The 16,086-nt window shown below is 41.8% G+C and overlaps 1 protein-coding gene across 1 annotated transcript in view; it reads left to right on the forward strand.

Annotated features, from left to right (window-relative positions):
- The first annotated feature begins 306 nt into the window (after positions 1 to 306).
- SERPINE2 (serpin family E member 2) overlaps positions 307 to 16,086 on the forward strand; it is a 38,561-nt gene continuing 22,781 nt past the window's right edge. Inside the window, exon 1 of the mRNA XM_037909248.2 lies at positions 307 to 490. The gene's annotated coding sequence lies outside the window, so the exon portion shown is untranslated. The remainder of the gene's footprint in view (positions 491 to 16,086) is intronic.

The following is a 16,086-nucleotide window of genomic DNA, read 5'->3' on the forward strand; positions in this document are numbered from 1 at the left end:
GGATTATCTTAACATGGCACTGGGAGAGGGGGGAGTTTGGGGTAAGGCACAAGGGGGCAGGCTGTTTCTGGGTGGCGATGGAGAGTAGGGGAGTGAGTGGAGTAGGTTTATGGGAAGGGTGGGGGGGGTCTCAAAAGAGCTGCTTGGGATGAGAACAGGAGTCAGGATCTGTCTCGGGGAGGACGAACCTGGCTCAGAGGGGCGAGGGTAAGGTGAGGGCCAGGTGTGGACCCGTAGAGGCTGGGGGCGCGGTGTCCCTCAGAAGGGGCGGGGCTTGGGTAGGCGGAAGCGTTTTGGCGGGGGCGGGGGCGGGGTCTCGTCGAGAGGGCAGGATTGGGGCGGGGCTCTGCTCGCGCCGCCCGCTCCCCTCAGGCGGGGATAAATCGCGAGCGCGGCAGCCGCGCTGCTCAGTTGCTGAGGGGATTTAAAGGGACCGGAGCGCGGCGGAGCCTGGGCTGCGCACACCGGGCACTCGCAGCGAGGAGAGTAGGTGAGCGTCCCGCTCGGGGAGCCCCGGCCCAGCCCTGGGGCAGCTGGAGCCCCACCCCCCTGTGTGAGTGCGTGGGCTCCGTACAGTGCCCACTGCTAGCCCCGGGGCGGGCGCGGTCCTGCCCGGAGAGCCGGCTGTCTCGGAGCCCTGGGGTCGCGCTGAGCCCGCTTCGAGGATGGGGGTCGTTACCCGCCTCCTGGCCGCCGGTGCCCCCTCCCCGATTCCTAGGGTCCTGCGTCCCCTGAGCCCGCCGCCCTGGTGCGCGGTCCTCTTCTCCCCTGCGGATCCCCGTGGCCCCAGGAGTAAAGGGTCCGGCCCCCGCGGCTGCCCATCGCGTGCCTCCGCTGGGGGAACCTCTCTCCCCCCTCCCCCCCCCCCCACACACTTCCTCTTCCCCCCGTTACCGTCCCCTGCTGGCGCAAGGCGGCTAGCGCTCGAGAGAGAGTCTGAGCCCTGCCTCCCATCCGTGCCCTGCCCTTTCCTGGCCAGAGACTTTCCTGGAGCTGCCCTGCAGGAGGCCTCCTCTACACTCAGCTCTTCCCTACTGGCGCTAAGGTTAGGTCAGCCGCATTAAGGGTAATGTCAGTGGGAGCCCAAGTGTAGACGAGGTGCTTACAGCTGCCTGTGCTTTTTGTCACCTCTGTTGCCTCACACAGGGGTGTTGGAACAGTTTTTATAGTGGGGGTGCTGAGAGCCATTGAACCAAACTCTAAATTCTGTTATTGATGGAATCCACTTCAACCTAGGGGGTGCTCCTGCACCCCTAGTTCCACCCCCTGTGGCCTTAGAGTGACATAGGGGTAAAAGCACCTGCAGTCGCATGGGAGCTTTGTCTACGTTACACCCACTGTGACTACTGTCAAGTGTTGAAAACCGTGGAAAATTGCTTGTAGAGGGCCTCGGGTAGACACTGCTGAACATCTGTGTTGGTGCTAATATCGGAATAGTGACAGTAAGGAGGCCCATAAAAGACTATGGACTAGATTCTGCTCTCACTGACTCCCAGTGTAACCCCACTAAAGGTAATGGGATTATATTGGTCTTAAACAGATGTAAGGATGAAGAGAATAGGACCTCTTTAGGAAAGGACAAGAGAGGGAGCTATTGGATAAACACTTGGTACAAATCTTACAATGCAGCTTTGTATTGTGGCTTGTACTGTGTCTTCAGAACATTATCGTTGCCATTAAAGAAGAATTACAAAGTTAAAATAGAAAAATGAGAGCAGAGGTGTACTCTGAGGTACAAGCGGGAGGGAAACATATTTTTTCTGATTATATTTGGAAATAGATGAGAATCTGAGCTGGAGATTTATGGGAAACTGTTCTAGTCTATCAGGATAACACCCTCATAAAATGACGGTTCAGTTAACCTATGGGAGTACTGTATGTGCCAAATGATAGACTGGATAAAAACTGAATGTTTCCAAATGTGTGATTATTCTTCGGTACACTTTTAAAAATCATTTTAAAAATCATTTTTGTCTAAAATATTTATCTGCATCTTCAATAATAATTTAAAAGCTTTTTTCTCTAAAAAGAATTTAAAATTGAATGCATACAGCTAAAGTGTTGGGCAGCCACCTTTCTGATGGGGGGGCAATAACCAACTGGCCCACGGGGGAAATCTTGGGTCAATAACACAAGGACAAATCCTTAATCTTATGAAAAATGCCATGTGATCTTTGTCTATGCAACAGACAGGACTTTTTATATGTGGTTTATCTTTTTAAAGATTTATGACCACCTCTTCTGTATAGAGCTGTCCAAATTCCCAGAGAAATTTTATTCAGCAAATGTTTTGGGGAATAGGTGGAAAGTCTTCTCTACATGGAATATTTATTGACAAATATAAATATTTTTAACAACTCCGACCCACACCAACTAACTAAACTATATAGGAACAAGTATTAAAAAATGGGCTTTTAACAAAAGATTGAAGTTTGACTTACACTTTGAAAATATAAAGTACTATGCAAGTTCTAAATATTATGTAGTTCAACTGAATAGATTATCCTGATCTCTAAAGTCTTTTCCAGTGTTTTTAGTGCCACCCACTTGCATAAATTGTTACATAAACAATAGTAATATGAGGGAACTGTAGCATGACTGGGGTACTTCTTAATGCTTTATTTTTTTTAAAGTAGATAGTGTCTGTTTAGTTTTTGAACCAAACTTCCAGGAATCAAATGCCCTAAAATTAAATCATAAGGCCTAATGCTTTACACTGTCATGTGGGTTTAGTGCCAGATCTCACTCCCTGAACCAGAAGAGGCTACTGGTCCAACCCAGTGATGGATGGATTGGTCAGGATGGGCAGAGGTGGTGTCCCTAGCCTCTGTTTATGACAGGGAATGGATCACTTGTTGTTTACCTGTTCTGTTCATTACCTCTGGGGCACCTGGCATTGGCCACTATCAGAAGACAGGATACCTGGCTAGATGGACCTTTGGTCTGACCCAGTATGGCCGTTCTTATGGTCTGACTTGCTCAATAGCAACTCTTTCAGCCAATTAAAGAACAGCGTCTACTAGCAGTGAAGGAAGTCCCTTTCAGACCTAAAGATTTAATCATAATCTCAGACATGGGCTGGGGTGTTTTGTTTTTGTGGTGTTTGTTTCCCCAATGAATGTTTTGTCAGATATTGTTTCTTTAGTTTTAATATTATAAGCAGTCATTCAATCACTGACTATCTTTTACTATGAGAAATAGAACACTAGTAGGAGAAACTGCAGCACAAGTTTAAAGGTCAGCCATGAAAGTTACTCTTCTCAAGTAACTTTTCTTTTCCCAAAGGTGGCAATATATTTATGTAAAAAGTTGACTTAAGCAGGTGATGAACTAGTGGGGGAGAAATACATGAAGAAAGAAGACAAGGATTTATCTTGGCTGGAGTGGGGTAAATGATGCTTTTTTAAAAAAATGAAGTACAAAAGAGAGACCCTGAGTGCATATGAGAATAGCAAATTGTAGTTAACTAGTACCTTTGTTTTGCATCTTTAGAGTCTTGCAAATTTGTGGATATCCATGGACAATGTTTGCGGATCAGATGTGGATATAAATTTTGTATCTGCACAGGGCTCTACTTATCTCGATAGACATGGATTATCCTCAACACTTTCATTTTGGTGGAAGTTGTGGATGCTCAGTATGTTTCAGGATCAGGCCCTTTGGCTTTTGTTCATAGTAGCCAGTAATGTCTTGAGTATCAAGTGTGCAAATGCAGAAGGAGCTGTTTTACATAACTCAGTTAGTTAGCAAGCCTAATTGCATCTCTGACGTGGTTTTGGAAATAATTTGAGATGATACTCTTAACTTGTTAAAATGGGCCACTTTCAAGTTTGAGGCCCCAAAATGTAATCTCCCCGTAACAGTATGTTTACTGTCATACTGTTCTGTTATCCCTTAAACAGACTTTGTATTCTTGAGCTGCTCTTCAAAAATAATCCAAGCAATTAATTCCTCTTGTAATCCTGGAGAAAGTAGGTTGATGGCAAAGAAAAAGAATGTTTTTCTGAGTATTCCTCTGACCCCTCCAAAATGCAGGTTTCCTGTGAATTTCAGTGAAGTGACTACTCACAAGCAGTAAGCAGATGTATATAGCAACACTGTGTGTGATTTGGGGAATGGGAGAATCTGGTGCATATACTGGTGATCAAAATACTGCTGCATACCTGTGGAACTACCAAATATACTTTGAAGACCCAGAAAATGAGGAACAGCCCAAACTGGAGAGAAAGATGATTAAATAAATGAATTCTCATGTGTATAAAATTGGCAAGTTGCAAGATTTAGCATTTCTGATGGAAAGATAGTGAGAAATAGGGAAAGCAGGTGTTTGGTACATCAGTAAACTTGGGTGTAAAATGAGCATCTGCTAATAACAGTTGAGATCTGCACAATGGACAGGTCAAAACTGGCCATTTTAAGATGTTACAAAAGCTGCCCCCACCAAAATCTATTTTGTTTTTTTTCTGTTGCATCCATTACTAAGGTATTCAAATGCAAAAAAAAAAAAAAGACTTTTCTCACTCAGATCGGTGGAGATTATAGTAATCGGTATGGGTGGTTGCTTACATGTTACACCACATACCTTAGTTAGGTGATGAGGTAAATTCATGTCAGTACAACAAAAGAGAATTGCATAAGGCTTCAAAATAATAGTCAATCTCACGTACGGGTATATGCCGAAATATTGCTGTTCCTACTGTTTATCAGTGACAACAAGTAAACTAGGTTAATGTCGCAACAGTCTACAAAGTTTTTTTTTTTTTTTTTTTTTTTTTAGCATACATCTAAAGTCCTGAGATTTGGTTGTGGTCAGCAGTTCAACAACTGTTGTAGAACAAGTATATCATGGTTTGCAACTGGTATGTGTATTTGTGGAGAGGGGGAGCCATGTAGAACATAGTCAAACATAATGCAGACACCAACTAGAATGTGGAAAAGTAATTTATTTGATAAGTCTACTTTATCCTTGGCCAGTTTATAAATATGAACCAGATTCAGTTGTGTTTTGATTACTTGGATGTCTTGCCTAATAAGAGGCAAGGTGCACGAGGTAATATCTTTTATTGGACCAACTTCTGAACAGTCCAGTGAAGGTATTACTTCACCCACCTTCTGTCTCTGATATCCTGGGACCAACATGGCTACAACAACATATACATTCATTTCAGATGCCTGCGGATGGGGGCTGGCTTGGGTTAGATTTGAACTTGTGGAACTAGAGGTGAAAGACTCTCAGTATCTTAACAGTTCCATGAGCCATCCAGTCTTTTTAACACTAATAAAATAGTATAAAGCAATTGGATTAAAAGAGAGAGTCCCAGTGGAGGCTTTTTCTTCTTGGGAATCTTATTTAGGGTTGTCTAGACAGTTTTGATTGCTTAATCACAAACATGTATAACATAGGTCCTTTTAGTATTCATTGGGGGAAAACCAAAGGCAACCATCAAAGAATTTTCTGTTAATTTGGTATACTAAACTGAGTAAGTAATAGTAGAATTCAATATCAAAGGTCACGTATCCTGGGAAAGAAGAGGATATAACAGATTAATCATCTCTGTAAGTGATCTTTAAAGGGTTGCTGTTTTTTGCATTGCATTCGATGTCCCTCGCCCCAAACAGTCATAAAACTTTAATTTGAAATAACTTCACAGCAGACATTGCCAGGATACCTACTTTAAAATGACATGTAGATTAGACAGCCGACGTTGACCACAAACCAATTCTGAACTAACAAACTGAAAAATCTGGTAAAAGCAAAATGTAGAATACATTTTGGCTTTGAGATGGAATGTAGCATGGAAGAGTCAACCCTTTTTTTGTATTTGTTTATTGAAAGTTCTACCATTACAAGATGAGGAGAGAATCTTATTACTTATTATAACTTTCTTGATATTTCCGTAAGATATGTCTGAATGTTTTCAGTGTGTGAAACCTAGCTGGATATATTCAGGTTCCCTTGCATGTTCAAGCACACCCTCTACCGGTTGAAACTGTTACAAAAATTTTAAAAAATCTACACACTGAGATCTGTTGAAAGGCTCACTGAAATGTGGCTTTTTGGGAGGGGGTGGGTTGAGAAGGTAAAGCTGTAAATCTCCTGGGTTCTTGAGCACAATCTGTGTGGATTCTTTAGATATGTTGAAAATATCTTGCTGGACAAACATGGGAAATCTTCTAATCTTAGTTTGTATATTCTGATTTCTTCAGTTTTTGTGAAAATTATATACAGTAATGCTTATCCCACTAATTACATATTACACACACACAAAAATTGTTAACAGAACACCATAATTTCAAAATCAAGCACTCAAAAATTAGGAAATGCCAGAAGTAAGATTGCCCATGCATATGCTTCTGCATTCATATTCATTATGACACAATCTTTAATTATCTGATCACATTATTTTTTTCTACAGGGGAGTAGGAAGTTGAAATTTTTGGCCCTGAGGGAGTGGGGGAAGGAAGGGGAGCCCCTGCTACCAAGCATGGGGGTGCGAGAGCATTTAAAAGAAAAGGACTCACTTTTTTTTAAATAGCATGGGCAAAACAATGTATTTTTGTTTAGCCTCATTCTTGGAAGCGTCTGAAATAATAATAAATAAATCAGCTCCAACTATTAAAGTTGGCAAAGTTTATAAGCAACTGAAAACAGGGGCTTACAGTGGAAAATATTGGGAAACCTTAATTATTCTTGAAAGAGTTAATTTGTACTACATGAGTTGCAGTGTGGTATAAAGAAAGAAATGTGCTTTTCGTTGTGAATGAAGTTAGTAGCCTTGTAACCAAGGCAGTAATGTCATAATACAAACAAGTGCTGTGCTAGCTTTCTCTATCAATGTATGCCTGTCCTGCCCTATTCTTCAGTTATGGATGGTTCAGATGACATTTTCACACAATAGCAAAGCAGATTTTTACTTTACAAAGCAGAAGTATAAAAAAATCTTAGTATACATAGAAAACACTCCTAAATAAAAATATTATTTTTGCTATGCTTGTAAGTACCTACAGCAGAAGGTCTCTACACACCGCACTGATGCATCTGATATGGATTAAGAACCTTCTTATGGATATGAACAAGACAAACTTTCATGCTTATACTTCAGGTCCTTTCAGAAGCCTTTGATACAGTTGGCCATATGGTGCTGCTGATCACATGCATGACGGTGCTTCTCTCACAACTGCAGCTCTAAGTTGGTTTTGATTATTTCTTATAGACTGTTTACAGTGTTGTGATGAGTAGTTCCTTGCCAAAAGACTGAGTGAAGTTTCACAAGGCTTATACCCATCTCCTGCTTTCATTAATTTTTGACTACTTAGAGCAGTTGAGATCCTATATTGCAGTGCCACCAGTATATTGGAGGAGCCTAGCTTTTCAGACACCCTGTGTTCCTGAGTGTGCAGTCCTTGGCACAACTGGGTAAACAATACTGATTGGTCCTTTATACGATAATTGTTGGATCTACTACACAGCACAAATAGCTTGCCTTCTCTTTTTAGCATCCACAGTCATGGCTCTGGCCCAGCTGTCTGTCAGTGCGGGGGAGGAAATCACCTAGGATGAAGACTACTGACCTTTCTGTAACCAGTTTCGTTCATGTATCTCAAAAGTTTTAGAACCAGAGCAAAGTAGCTGCCTCAAATCTGAACTCCTGCTTTGAGGAACTGGAGGGAACATCAGCCTTGTCCCCTGAGGGAAGTATACAGTTTTGCGGGGTCTGATGGGTCTTGTTGCTTTTCCAGACCTCACCCAAACCCCGCTGCCTCAGGCGGGGAGGCCAAAACTGAAGCCCAATGGCTTCAGCCATGGGTGGGGGGCCTGTAACCTGAGCCCTGGGCTGGAGCTGAAGCCTGAGCGCCGCCGCCCTGGGCTGGAGCTGAAGCCTGAGCCCTGCTGCCCAGGGCAGTGGGGCTTGGACTTCGGCCCTGGGCCCCAGTAAATCTAACGCCAGCCCTGGTGACCCCATTAAAGTGGTGTTGTAACCCACTTTGGGGTCCCGACCCACAGTTTGAGAACCACTGAAATACTCCATCTGATGGGGAAGAGAGGGCAGAGCATTTTTAGCAGAGGGCACTTTCCTAGAGAATTCCATTGTAATGGTTGTAAGCCTGAGCAGGCGCATGGTGCAAGGCCCACCGTTTTACAAAACCTTTTACATCCCTGTAATAAAGAATGGCCTGCTATAATCCCTCAGGGATAGGTAAGGAGGAATCTCCAGTAGTACCTGAATTGAGGAATGGAGGAGAGAAAGGGTCTTAAGAAAAAATTCAATGCATTCTTAATCATGTGTCTTCTACCTAGTAATTATAGCAGTGGTTTCCCAAGAATGGATCTTTTTTGGTACATTTAATATTCTTCCTGCTTACAATAATAAACTAACCACCAAAACCAGCTTGCTTGTGGCAAGTTATTTTACTTTTTATTTTCATGAGCAAGTAAGGTACCACTCAGTTTTTGTCACGAGAAGAATGGGTGAGTGTAATTGTACCTGAGTTAATAAATTTTTATGCAACACTATATAGAATTTCAGTAAGAGGGTTGGTGGAGACAGCCCATTATTGGATGTCTTCCTTTTTTATCGCTTAAAAAGCAGATTAGTCAGGACTGAACATTGTGGTACAATGGAGTGAAAATAAACTCTCCAAAAGGAGAGGCATTGCAGTCAAGATAATCAAATCATGACTCCAAAGTTAACCTTGTACAACCACTTTCATTTATAAACCTGATAATCTATTGAATAATATGTGTTTAAAAAACAAACAAGATATCTCCCCTCATCCCCCAAGACCCTCTTTTCTGTGTGACAATCACTGTGTAGTCTGTCCAGAGGGAGACTTATTAAGGAAAGTTTGCATGTAACCAGAAAAGGTAGTTTCCAAAGTTTGTTCCACTTTTTAAAATTTGCTGCTTTTTTTTTGACTGTTCATAATTCAGGTTAAAAATAACTTGTTTCTACATGAGACAAGGTGGATGAGGTAATATCTTTCATTGGACCAGCTTCCATTGGTGAGAGACACACGACGGTCCAATAAAAGATATTACCTCATCCACCTTATCACACTAATATCCGGGAACCAACATGGCTACAACAACACTTGTTTCTGAATGCACATTCTCTAAAAACTAGTCACAGGATGATTTAACATGTTGGCATGGAGCAGTATGTAGTTACTAGAAGCCATTTATGCTTGTATTATAACTTGTGACTGGTCTAAATGTTACAAGCTCCAGTTAGATTAAGCTTAAAAAAAATCCTAGTTTATTTAACTGCAAGGATCTCCACAATATTACTAAGTCAACCAGCAGTCTTAGGAGAGAGAGATACCAACATTTCTTTGTTCTTACATCTAGCAGCCAGCATATTTTCATCCTATTCATTCCACTGTTGGAAGGACAATTGACTGGAGGAATCCTCACCCCTGGATTTGTCTTGTTTGTTTTGTTTTTAATATAGTGTAAGGGCAAGTCTACACAACAATCGTAAGTAAACCTAGGTTAGGTTGACTTACAGCGGTGGCTGATGTCCACACTACCCTTCTTCTGACAGTGGTGTACGTCCTCACCAGGAGCGCTTTCACCGACTGATGGGAGCAGTGTGGGGGGCTGAGAGCCAGGGCTCGCAGCTCCCTGTTAGGAGCCCAGCTGCTGCCCGATGCTCCTCACATCAGGTGGGGAGATCTGTGCCCAGAGTCCGGTTGGCAGCTGTGCCCCTGTGGGGAGCCAGGACCCTGGTGATCAGCAGGGCTCCCAGCGTGGCGCCCGGGTGTTAGCCCCAGCCAGAAGCCTGGGTAGCAGCTCGGCTTGGAGCAGAGACCCAGCAGCAGCCCACCTGTGGACCTGGCTTTCTTGTCAATTTCACGGCTCCAGCCAATAGCCGATGTAAGGAATGCAGTATTTACAAACAACACCGTGTCACCCTAACTCCACCAACATAAGCCCTATGCCTCTTGTGGAGGTGGAGTTACTATGTTGGTGTTGTAGGGCTCATACATTGGTGAAAGCAAGTCTGTAGTCTAGATACCGACATAATTAGGTTGCCTTATGTTGCCCTAATTTTCTAGTGTAGACCAAGCCTCATATATCATTGAGACTGAAACCCCAACCTGGCCCTACTTGCTCTCAGCATCAGCATCTTCTTGGAATCCCATCAGAGGCAACGGACTGGATAGATGTGCATTTCTCCTTCATTAACAGAATCTCTTCCCCCACCCCCACCCCAATGTGGGTGTGGAATGTGGTAAAGAGTGGTTAAATAAGATTATCCCCAAAATCTTCATCATTGGCTGTGACACTAACATGATTTCCCCCCCCCTCCAAAAAATGTCTTGGAGATTAGCGGGAAAAGATGGAAAATAACACAATTTATGATTTTTGTGATCACTGTGTCAGATTTCCTGACTGAATGAGGTTATGGTGCTTCAGTAGTTTGTTCTGTCATGTGTATATAGTAGGGCTCCGTTGACTTTCAAGGGAATGGTGTGGTTGCCAGATTTTTTGATCCTTGGCCTGTGCCTGGTCACTACCATGACTGTAACCTGGTAAGAGTCAAAACATCGTTAGATTTCAGATGAATAATTTTTCATCAAATCACAAGTATTTCCTGGTGAGCATTAATGTGGTAGGCTAGCCTGACATACCAATTTACTTTGAGTCTTTGTTAGGTGAAACGAAAGTTGAAATGGGGGTCTTCAGTTCTGGCTGGATTTTGAACCAAGTAACACCTTTTTTGGGTCTAATTAAAGGGGATCTGCAGAGAAGTGAGGGGAGGTGAGAGAAGACTTGTACCTCTGGTTTATTATGATGCATGAAGTCTTGCAAGATGTGAGGTTTTTGTTTGCACTCAAAATTCAGCCTTTCTTAGAGGCTATGGAAAACTGGTAGGATTAAGTCATCAGTGATAACATACAAGATAGCCAGATTAATTAAAATGGGGCTGTTTACAAGTGCCTTGTGTGGTGCTTTTTAAAATTTTTGTTAACACAAATATCTTAAAAACATTTGTAAAAAGAGGTGTCTTTCCCTAATCTTTTCAGCAATTCCGAATTGCTGGAGACTGGATGCTAGATGGGGAGGGCTCTGAGTTACTACAGAGAATTCTTTTCCAGGTATTTGCCTGGTGGGTCTTGCCCACGTGCTCAGGATCTAACTGATAGCTATTTTGGGGGTCAGGATGGAATTTTCCCCCCAGGTCAGATTGGCTAAGATCCTGGTGAGGTTTGGTCTTCCTCTGTAGCATGGGGTATGTGCACATTTGAACTAGTGTAAATGGTGAATTCTCTGTAACTTGAAGTTTTAAACCATGATTTGAGTGTTCAGTAACTCAGTCAGAGGTTGGTCTATTTCAGGAGTGGGTAAGGTTCTGTGGCCTGCAATATGAAGGAGGTCAGACTAGATGATCATAATGGTCCCTTTTGACCTTAAAATCTATGGGTCTAGGAGTGTATTTATTCAAATAAGGGCTCATAAGCAACATTGCACATCTGAGTAGTTTCAGCAAAACCAGCAAGGACTAGATTTGACTTTCTGGTCCTTCGTATATCTAATGGAGGTTTAAGGGAATATTTCAGACTGTCTTTGTGCATCATAAAGAAACAAAAAGAGCACAAGCACAAATTTTTTGTTTGTTGTCCTTGGCATGTCATCTTAAAACACTGAGCTCTCTAGAAGCTAGTTAGTTAATCCCTGTGCACATCATACCAGCAGTGTTTGAGACAGTTGTAAGTCCCATACCATTGTGCTGGTGGAGTTGATTACATTAGTGAAGATGGCAATATAGTTCAGTTGCTGCCATCATCCCACTAGAGTCCAATGTTTGAGGCTTCTCTGAGCATAAAAGTCCTGCTAGCCATGAAGTTAGTCTGCATTTACTCTGGTGTTACTGAGAGCAGAATTTGACACTTGAATTGTCCGTCAATTCAATATTACAGAAAATTTTACAGAACACTAATCTGCTAGCCTTTCATCTCTGAAGATAAATATTTGAATCCTGGGTTACATCCCAAACAAAGATGAATTATGTTCTCAACTTTCAGATAAGGGCTCTAAAAATCCACCAGTGAGAGTTTTGTATGTTGAGTGGTATGATCATAAAGTTGTGTAGGTGCAGGTCACCTTTCACTTTGGCAGATCTGCTGTTACAAGTGAAACTGAAAGAAATGGTCAGAACACCCTTCTTGACATACCTGTATGTACAGCTGCTTCTCTTGATCAAGATTTGAAAGGGCATGCCATACTATAGCTGCAAATCATTTGTCCTGTTTATCATAGGTCTCAGAGACAGATGAGTTTGTACAAAGCTACTGTCAGGTCTGCTTGTGCATGAGATCCTGACTAACCAGCATTCTTTGCTTATCATTAACAGAATATGCAAGAGTTGTGTCAAGTCACTGTTGTCTTAAAAGTTATTTAGTGATGGAATACAACTTGCAAGGTCATTCTAAAATATGCAGTAATGCAACACTAGTAATAGCTTTATGCAACTATGAAAAGGTAACACTGTTTCAAACACAATCTTAAATGTTTTAAAAGAACAAGATATCAAGTCAGCAGATCATACTAAATCTTGTGTAACCTGCCCTGCTTTCAGCCAGAGAAATGATGGCTGTCTGTCTCTTGCAGAATTCTCCTTTATATCTGCCATACCTTTGACTGGTACGGCGTTTGGGCTTCTTTCACTGCAATAGTATTTTGTACTTGCAGTATCTTCCAGATGAGGATCTTAGTTCATTCTACGATTAATTTAGCTTTGTCTTCTTGGGGGTAGGAAAGCTTTTCCATTTTATAAATTAGGAAATTAGTATAGAGCCTAAGTGACATCACAATGGGAAGCCAGTGACAGAAATGACACTAGAATCCAAGTTTCTATAAACACAAGAACAGAAGGTATTTCAGAACCCTAAGATGTAGAATCATGGAAATAAACACGTAACATGTTTGGTACGGTGTGGTTCATTAGGAAACACAATTTAATTTCTCTGTACATTTAAATGTAACTTACATTTTCAAATCTGTTGGGGCAAAAATTGGACAATTACATGTTTCCGGTATATAGTGGGCAGAGCCTCAGCTGGTATAAATTTTCATGGCTCCATTTAAATTAATTGAGGTATGACAGTTTATAACAGGTGCAGATTTGCCACAAATTTACTTATCCATCATATTTGATGTTCAATGAAATAGTGCTTTCTCCAACTGACCTAATTTTCCAGCCCCCACCCAGTGTTTTAAATAGTCTCTTGCTTTTTTGGGGGGGGGGAGGAAGACAGATGTGTTGAATAAACCTCCAAATCCTATTGAGTATTGAAATTGTATCCTCTTCCTTTCACGTATAACTGAGATTTTTACTCAAGACTGCAATGTTATCCCAAACTGGCTAAACCATCCTCTCAGAAGATTTGTTCCACTTTATTTTTTTATTTTTTAAATGAACACACCATTTTATCCCTCCTGGGTACTTGTATGGCTGCTATTACTATAGTAATAAGAGTCTCACAATCTCTTAATGTATTTATCCTCACAACTCCCCCATGCAGCAGGTAACATTGTTATCCTCATACTGCCCTTTCTGTCAGTATCCATCTGTTGTCACTTGTCTTCTACTTAGGTTGTAAGCTCCTTGGGGCAGGGGTCGTCATCTTTTTCTTTGTTTGTACAACGCCTAGCACTGTGGGATCCTGGTCCATGACTGCCTGCTGGCGTACAGTAACACAGTACTATTCTTAGTTACTGTATAGTACCTTATATACTCATTCATTAGCCCGTTCGTTTATAAGCTGACCCCCCCCCCCCCAGATGGATAGGTACAAATAGTAAAAACTGTATGACCCTTTCATAAGCCGACTTTATATTTCAGGGGTTGGCAAACTTTGGCTCCCAGCCCATCAGGGTAAGCCGCCGGCGGGTTAGGACGTTTTGTTTATCTGGAGCGTCTACAGGCATGGAGCCCCTCAGTTCCATGCATCCGCGGTTTGCCATTCCCAGCCAATGGGAGCTGCAGGAAGTGCCTGCAGACGCTCCAGGTAAACAAAACGACAGTGTATTAGATATTCAATTCAATGATTTCATAGAGTTTAAAATCATTAAATTTTGGGGTAGACTCATTTATAAGCTGACCTTCGCTCTTTGATGCATCATTTTTTTTACCAAAAATATGCAGTTTATGAACAAGTATATATGGTATGTCATGTGGTTTGCTGCACAATAAAAAGTCTGAAGCAGAAATCTCTTAACTTTCCAAACAGTTCAAATCAAATATATTGATCTGCATGTACTAGACCAGTTTATGCAGCCAGCAAGATATTATCCCTGTTAAGATTAATGTAGTAAGTGCCATAACTATTTTTAAAGCTAGCAATCAGCTTTTCTTAGCAACATTCTACACATACTAAATCTTCTAGCTACTGAGTAGTAAACAGCATACTTTAAGAGATGCAGCAAGACAGATATACTGCACCTGACTCAGCAGTTTTTTTCAAATCTGGCAAATCTGAAAAGCTGGTGATTGTTGCTTAACAAATTGCAATTTGTGGGGCAACAATAAGGTCTTTGGGTGGCATATGAGACCTTGTTTTGTCATTCCCTATCCCAGAGTACTGAATATCTAAAAGACGAAAGGGAGGAAATAACACTGAGGGGACACTGGAAAGCCCCAAAGAAGGATAAATGTTGTCTTATATCTTTTGAGGGTTTGGTTGGATTTGCCCACATTTGGTGAGCATTGTGAAAGAAAGGAATTCTGAATGCGTAGAGCTGATGAGCCATGGTGGTAAATGGCATGCCTAGAGATGGAACAGAAATAGAGGACTAAGAGAAGGAGACTAATGTTGCATGAGCCTGGCAACTTTAGCGGGCAAGGAGATAAGAGCCCGAGAATTTTAGGCAATTGAAGAGTTGTGAACAGCCTTTAACTAGCATGAAGAAGAGCTTGCCAATAGGATATAACTGCTACTAGCAGTCGTGACAGCATATTCCTGATGGATTCATCCTGCTCTGCCTTGCTTCACCATGCAGCTAGATTCTGGTCTTACTGCTTTGAAGGAACAGTTGTTCTGTGCAGCACAGCCTGTCTCAACCAATATTTACAAGTTTTGTTGAGCATTTTTCCTGCAGGACTGGACAGAGGGTTAGCAGCAAAAGTAAAATGTCTGTCTTTAGCTTCAGGCATTAGAGCCTTGTAGAAATATTAACTTGAAATAAAATATCTGGTATCCTGGCAAAAGTTTGTAGTATAACTGTCATGAGAATTTAAATTGTAAGGTAGCAGAATGGTTGACACTCTGATAAGAAATAAGCAGCATTGTGCTTCAGATTCTGTAAAGAATTCATTTTTGAGTCTGATTGTGTAATCTCTATTCAAGAAAAACTCCTATAGGCTTTAACTCTGTAGCCCTTCTTGGAAGGGTTCAGTCATCCTGTCAGTAGTTCATGCAGATTTAAATCGAGAGTTGGAACTGTTTTCCCTTGTGTTATAAATTAGTATATCATGGCAAGAATACATTAGGATGGAAAAGTCATTCTCCAATGATCTGACCCCTTTCATAGTTGCACTTTTTGGTTCTTTCAGAAGGACGTATTTAGCTTTAAATGGCAGATTTTAACTGCGTTTATTTCATCCTAACACAACTGATTTATTATGTTTGCCGTCCACTGTTTAGCTATGTCCAGATAATCTGTAGCTGCAATAAAGGCATTGACTAATAAAAAGGAAGAAATAAGGGGGCACTGATTTGCTTGTGCATTACTGTTGCCTATCTGGTCCAAAGATACTTGGCTGTCAGACTTGTTCCTTGCTGCAGTGGTGGGGGTACTTTACGGCCTCAGACTCATCATGTGACTCTTCAAAGGGTTGGCATCAGAGACTCAACAGGCCTAGAATGTCCTGCTGTCAGAAGAGCCTATTGTTGGTCTTGCTCTTACAGGAGTAATCAATTATTTTTTCTCAAGACTATATCTTGACCAAGAAATTTGGACCAAGGTCCAGAAACAATGATAAGTAAATAAAACGATTTCGGGGTCCGTTCAAAAGTGTCTGGTGGTGCGGATTTTGCTCGCGATCTGCTTGTTGGCTACCCTGTGTTACGCTCTTCTTG

This window comes from Chelonia mydas, chromosome 9, assembly GCF_015237465.2.
Source record: "Chelonia mydas isolate rCheMyd1 chromosome 9, rCheMyd1.pri.v2, whole genome shotgun sequence".
Classification (NCBI taxonomy): domain Eukaryota; kingdom Metazoa; phylum Chordata; order Testudines; family Cheloniidae; genus Chelonia; species Chelonia mydas.